This window comes from Babylonia areolata, chromosome 18 (genome assembly GCF_041734735.1).
Source record: "Babylonia areolata isolate BAREFJ2019XMU chromosome 18, ASM4173473v1, whole genome shotgun sequence".
Taxonomy (NCBI): domain Eukaryota; kingdom Metazoa; phylum Mollusca; class Gastropoda; order Neogastropoda; family Buccinidae; genus Babylonia; species Babylonia areolata.
In genome coordinates, this window is record NC_134893.1 from 46,651,974 (window position 1) to 46,659,473 (window position 7,500).

Genomic DNA, 7,500 nt, shown 5'->3' on the forward strand with positions numbered 1-7,500 from the left:
TTTGATACTTGGCAATTTCTCTGCTCTCTGCTCAGCCCTAAAGATTTGATGTGGAAGTTAATAATATACAAGTTACAGACCCAGACTCAATGCCACTTCATTTAGTGAACGACCTGAATGCATAACAGAAACTCAAGAAACGTCGGTCTCCTAGCTGTGAATTACGTGCATAATCATCTTTATGTTGTGGTTTGTGTTGTGTGTGAGTGTGTGTGTGTGTGTGTGTGAGTGTGTGTGTGTGTGTGTGTGTGTGTGTGTGTGTGTGTGTGTGTGTGAGTGTGTGTGTGTGTGTGTGTGTGTGTGTGTGTGTGTGTGTGTGTGTGAGTGTGTGTGTGTGTGTGTGTGTGTGTGTGTGTGTGTGTGTGTGTGTGTGTGTGTGTGTGTGTGTGTGTGTGTGTGTGTTCATCCTCTATCGAAAGAGAAGACGGGTGGTCAACGTCAGAAGCATGTTCCAGGTTTATGTGCAAGAATAATGTACATGTGTCTGATTTTCTTTTCATTACATTTTAAATTTTGATTTCAGATTCTATGTGATCGACATTAACAGATGTTTTGCCCTGATAACTATGGCCACGTGCGGCCAGTTTGGCTTTAACTCTTTCCATACGAACGGCGAAAGAGACAACGTTAACAGCGTTTCACCCCAATTACCATCATCAAAATATTGCAAGCGGAAGGCTCTTATACTGAAGACGTGAATGTTGACAAAGAATACCACAATTCTGACGACGGAAGCTAAAGGTTGGGGTCCTTGAGACACCCACTGGACATCCGAGGGGCCTGTGTAGAGGAGAAGAGAGGACTGGCCGTACTGAGTGAGTTAAACCAGAAAGAAAGAAAGACAAAGAGGATGCGCAATGACTCAGGTTGTGTTGTGTGTGATTCTGCGCACTCGGTCACCCCAGATCACACACAGCGGATGTTATTTAATTGTACAGTACTACTTTTTCGGTTTCTCTGTGTGAAATTCAGATTCTACGGCATACCAGTGGAGTGATGGCCCAGAGGTAACGCGTCCGCCTAGGAAGCAAGAGAATCTAAGCGCACTGGTTCGAATCCCGGCAGAGTCGCCAGTATTTTCTCTCCTTCCACTAGACCTTGAGTGGAGCTCTGGACGCTAGTCATTCGGATGAGACGATAAACCGAGGTCCCGTGTGCAGCTGCTCTTTGCGCACGTAAAAGAACCCACGGCAAGAAAAGAGTTGTCCCTGGCAAAATTCTGTAGAAAAATCCACTTCGATAGGAAAACATAAAAAAAACTGCACGCAGGGGAAAAAATGGGTGGCGCTTTCAGTGTAGGGACACGCTCTCCTTGGGGAGAGCAGCCCGGATTTCACACAGAGAAATCTGTTGTGACAACAACAAAAATTAGTTATGCAAATAATACAAATACGATACAAATTCGGGCTGCTCTCCCCGGGGAAATCACGTTACCAGAGTGCAGCACAACCGCCTCTTTCTTCTGCCTGCAAGTGCATTTGGTTTTCTCTCAAAGTGGGCTTTTCTACACAACTTTGACAGGGACAACCTGCACATGGGACCTCTCGGTGGTCTTGAGCCTTTTCATCATCTGCTCTTCTTCTTCTTCTTCTTCTGCGTTCGTGGGCTGCAGCTCCCACGTTCACTCGTATATACGCGAGTGGGCTTTTACGTGTATGACCGTTTTTAACCCGCCATGTAGGCAGCCATACTCCGCTTTCGGGGGTGTGCATGCTGGGTGTGTTCTTGTTTCCATAACCCACCGAACGCTGACATGGATTACAGGATCTTTAACGTGCGTATTAATTTTTGATCTTCTGCTTGCATATACACACGAAGGGGGTTCAGGCACTAGCAGGTCTGCACATATGTTGACCTGGGAGATCGTAAAAATCTTCACCCTTTACCCACCAGGCGCCGTCACCGTGATTCGAACCCGGGACCCTCAGATTGAGAGTCCAACGCTTTAACCATTCGGCTATTGCGCCCGTCATCTGCTGTTCAAATATGGAACTCTTTGCCTCAGTCACCAACATGAGCCACAGCCCCTCACTGCCTTCCTTTCAATCTAACCTCAAGACTTTCCTCCTCTTCCAGCAGCATTTCCTCTAGACCCTCTCTCAGTCATGAAAGTCGTTAGTTGATTGTGTAGGTATATTTCTAACGCTGTATTGTGTGTGTGTGTGTCGAATGTATGGATGAATGCATGTATGTATATATGTATGTATGTATTGTATGTACGAGTTTGTATGCGCATATATGTTTATTGTGCATGATTGATTGTGAGTTGGACTAAGTGTGTTTCGTATGCGTGAGTGTGTGTGTGGACTGTTAAGCGCTTTGTGCAATGAGGAAAGTACTGATAAATATCCAGCTGTTATTATAATTATTCGAAAAACTAGCGTTCAGATCAAGGTCTAGTGGAGGGGCACAAACTCTGACGGGTGTAGGATTCGAACCTGTGCCCTCAGATCAGATACGCTGACTTGCTAGACGGACGCATTACCACTGGGCCAGCACTCTACTACTGGACTCGAATGACGGGTTGACACAGCGCCGGCCGGCAAGCTGCTGCATGGAATCAATGACCACTCAGGACATAAAACAGAACGCTGCCTGTCACGTTTCTCTACAAAAGAACGAAATTGCGTAATTGCCGGTAATTTTCGGGCAAGTTAATAGATAATTAGCGACCTCGTCCTTCTGAAAAAACAACAACAAACAAGACAAGACAAAACAAGACAAAACAAAACAAAACAAAACAAAAACACCCAAAAAGCGAGCAGTTGTTGAAGGGCTACGCTTGTGGAGACTGGGCTCAAACAACCTTCGTAAAATACTTCGACAGGTTACTAATGAAAGTTGTTGCGTGAACTGAGATGATCTGAACTTGGTTGAATGAAAACGTTGACGGCGTACGGTACGAGAGTAGTAAAGAGTTCAAAGCCCGATTTCTGCGCAGTGTTAATTGTGTCCTTCCTTGGTAAAGAAAGGTACCACTGCACTCCGATTTTCTGGAATTTCCTCTCTCTACCCGTTTGTCAGTGGGTAATAACTGGGGAGGGGAAGCCCCTTGGTTCTGTGCCGAGCCCTGGACACTGTGAATATAACTGGACTGCTTCTATAGCCGCATAAAAGCTAAGGGATCTGTTGCCTTTTTTTTCAGAACAAGAGTGCTAAAAATATCTTCCCCAAAACGGATGGTACTGTACTCATCTTACGGAAGGGAATACTGACACAGGTAACTTCTTCTTCTTCTTCTTCTGCGTTCACTCGTATGCACACGAGTGGGCTTTTACGTGTATGACCGTTTTTACCCTGCCATGTAGGCAGCCATACTCCGTTTTCGGGGGGGTGCATGCTGGGTATGTTCTTGCTTCCATAACCCACCGAACGCTGACATGGATTACAGGATCTTTAACGTGCGTATTTGATCTTCTGCTTGCATATACACACGAAGGGGGTTCAGGCACTAGCAGGTCTGCACATATGTTGACCTGGGAGATCGTAAAAATCTCCACCCTTTACCCACCAGGCGCCGTCACCGTGATTCGAACCCGGGACCCTCAGATTGACAGTCCAACGCTTTAACCACTGGGCTATTGCGCCCGTCTGACACAGGTAACAACACAAAGCGAATCGAGAAAGCGAAGGGTTTCTCAACCCCGGGGTCTTCGTCCTCAATGACCAAGAAAAACGACCAGATACACAAAGTGCTTTATCGATTCCAGTCTTTGTTTTTAAGAAAGAGGACAACAGACAGACAGACAGACAGACAGACAGCGAGACGAGTGGTGAGTGGAGGGAGTCGGCTGGGAGCGGTTTGGGGGGTGGGGTGGGGGCGTGGGGGGCGGGGGGGGGGGCCGGGTGGTGTGAGGAGGGATTATCATGACTACGACGAGTTTGACGCTTTGTTTCTAAGGCAGTACCGAATCCTCGCGTCACCTGTTTTGGGGGTTGTTTTTTTGTGTGTTTTTTTTACCGTCCGCCTGAAGACAGGGGAGAAGACATGACATGATTCTACGTTATTCCTCCACACATCCCGTTTTGACACCCCCCCCAACCCCCCACCCCCACCCCCCATTTTGAGAGACAGACAGATACAGACAGACAGATGTATAATATACAGATTAAAAGTGATATTCGAAAGCCCTACTTTTATTACTCAGGATCACAAATACACACACGCACGCACGCGCGCTCGCACACACGCACACACACACACACACACACACACACACACACACACACACACACACACATACACACATACACATACGCACACATGCACGCACAAACACACTCATACACACACACACATACACACACACACACATGCACGCACAAACACACACACACACACACACACACACACACACACACACACACACTACACACACAACACACACACACACACACACACACACACACACACACACACACAGATAGAGAGAGAGAGAGTCGATCAAAAAGCAACAGTGTGAAGTGACAAAAAGTAACATCGTGCAACTCACCGACGCTGGAAACAGCTGGCTAAGAATCAATTCACAAGAGTCACATCAGTCCTGATTTTTTTTTTTTTTTTTTTTTTTTTTTTTAACGAAGTTTCAACTCTCGGTGATGTGACTGAAGTCAGCAGACTGTTTCCACAAGAGCAGTTCGAACAATAGTCTTTCTGCGTCTGTTTCTTCACACAGCGTTGTCTGTAGTCAGGCTAAACACATCACTGTTCCTCAGTAAGAAGGAATCGGTATCCAGATATCTGTGACAGAAAAGACCAACAATGATTATTTATTAAACAAGAGCTCTGAAATTGAAAGCACGATTTTACCCGGTTAAATGAAGACAGAAGTACATATACCTGAAAAAAAAACAACTCGACAAGAATTCTTAATGTTGCCTTTAAAAAAATAATAAATAAAAAAAAACACGCGTCAATATGTGCCATGAAGAAGCATTACATCAAATCAAAAATCAAGTCATGATGCTTATAACCCAGCAAACCATAAAGGGTTCATGCTTCAGTGTCATCACCCGTCACTTCTTAACTCACTCAGTACGGCCAGTCCTCTCTTCTCCTCTACACAGACCCCTCGGATGTCCAGTGGGTGTCTGAACGACCCAACCTTTAGCTTCCGTCGTAAGAATTGTGGTATTCTTTGTCAACATTCACATCTTCAGTATAAGAGCCTTCCTCTTGCAATATTTTGATGATGGTAATTGGGGTGAAACGCTGTTAACTTCGTTTCTTTCACCGTTCGTATGGAGAGAGTTAAAATCAGTCGAAACAGAACCCAAAACAATGTTGGACGGTTGATTAAAACAAAGTGAAATAAAGCAGTTCACTCACGTCTCACTCAACTGATGTAAAACTGAAACCAAATTGTAAATGTTGATACAGCGTTTAAAAGAAAACCAAACAAAAACACGACGAAATCAACAACGTATGTCTCAGACCACACAATTTATACCTGCCCATCCTACGTCGCACACACAATCATACATGCATGTATATATGTATATAATCTTGTCTGACCGACCATGCCAACGGTAAAAAGAGAACAACAGCATTATCTGAATTTTATGGTAATAATATTCAAGCCGGATCCCGACGCTTGCGAAGCATTTTCATTCATCACAGAAAACTCGACACACGTGTAGACGAACGTTCTTTCTTTCTTTCTTTCTTTCTTTCACCCCTGCTTTCTCCTTAAAAGAGCACACACCCACTCTCTCTCTCTCTCTCTCCCTCACACACACACACCACACACACACACACACACACACACACACACACACACACACACACACAACACACACACACACACACACACACACACACACACACACACACACACACAACACACACACACACACACACACACACACACACACACACACACACACACACACACACACACACACACACACACACACACACACACACACAGAGGAAAATTGTTTTTAAAGCGAGAAAAAAAAAATCCACGTCCGGCCAGTTGACTAACGAACACCTGACCCATAAAAAAAGCAGTCATCTGTCACACACTCACCGCCGCTACCCCCCTCCATCTCGCTCTCAACATGCTTCCTCTGTGGTTTTTCCTTGTTGTTGTTGTTGTAGTTGTTGATATTTCCTTTTATTGATATTTCCTTTCATTTCCATCTTAAGGGAAAAATCATGGCGGGAGAGTGCAGCGCAGTCAGTGGCTAGAGAAACGACACTGAGGGCACACACACACACACACACACACACACACGACACACACGCAGCAACCCCCCCCCCCCTCCTCCTCCCCCACCACCACCATTGGGCCGTGTCGAGTGGCTGATGCTGTGTCACACACCGCTTGTCACACTCCCACCACCAAGCGCCTGAAGGGGAATAAAATGGGGGTGGGGGGGGTGGGGTGGGGGGGACAGGGGGGGGGAAGGAGGGGTGGGGGGGGGGGGAGAGAGAATTGTTGCTCCTCGTCAAACCGTTGATCCGAATCGCGTGTCGTCTTATTCCCAAGGCTTGGAAATGGAAAAAGAAAGAAAAAAAAAAAGAAAAAAGCAGAGAGAGAGAGAGAGAGGGAGACAGGCAGACAGACAGACAGACAGAGATACGGAGAGACAGAGAGAGACAGAGAGAAAGAGAGAGAGAGAGCACATAACATGCAAATACGCGTGCACAAACGCGCTGGCACGCACACACACACACACACACACACGCGCGCGCGCGCGCGCGCGCTTATACACCTACACACAACACAGAAGCGCTCATGCACACACACACACACGTACACACGTACACACGTACACACGCACACACACACACGCGCGCGCGCGCGCACGCACACACACACAACCACACACACACGTACACACACACACACGCACACACACACACACTCACACACACACACACTCACACACACACACACACACAAACACACACACACACGTACACACACACACACACACACACACACACACACACACACGCACGCACGCACGCAAACACACACACACACACACACATACACACACACGTACATACACACACACACACATACACACACACACACACACACACACACACACACACAAACACACACACACGAACCTAAAGACCTTGACTGCCACACTTCACCCTTAGGTCTTACAAGACCTAAAAACGACAAGACGTGAAGAACAGAAGAAGTTAAGAAGAAGAAAACAAAAAGAGGCGCAGACAGGACGTGAGGAAAATGACTAGGAGGACGATGGATAGCTTGGTGACGCTCGCTAAATAAACGGAGGATTAGTTAGTGGCCAATTGGGTTTTGTCCGGGGCTGTGTGTGTGTGTGTGTGTGTGTGTGTGTGTGTGTGTGTGTGTGTGTTCGTTCTTTAGTTTAGCGTCTTTTCACCATCAGTGATATTCGACGATTAAAAAAAAAAGAAAAAGAAAAAGAAAAAAAAGTGGGGTGGGGTGGGGTGGGGATAGGGGGGGTAGGGAGAGAGGGGCGGGGAGAGGAGAATGATACAGAAAAGATAGA

General features: G+C 46.4%; 1 protein-coding gene across 1 annotated transcript in view; it reads right to left on the minus strand.

Annotated features, from left to right (window-relative positions):
- Positions 1 to 5,393, minus strand: part of LOC143292024 (FMRFamide receptor-like) — a 314,330-nt gene extending 308,937 nt beyond the window's left edge. The window contains exons 1-2 of the mRNA XM_076602189.1: positions 5,330 to 5,393; positions 4,494 to 4,741 (exon numbers count right to left, since the gene is read on the minus strand). The gene's annotated coding sequence lies outside the window, so the exon portion shown is untranslated. The remainder of the gene's footprint in view (positions 1 to 4,493; positions 4,742 to 5,329) is intronic.
- Between the last annotated feature and the right edge of the window lie 2,107 nt (positions 5,394 to 7,500).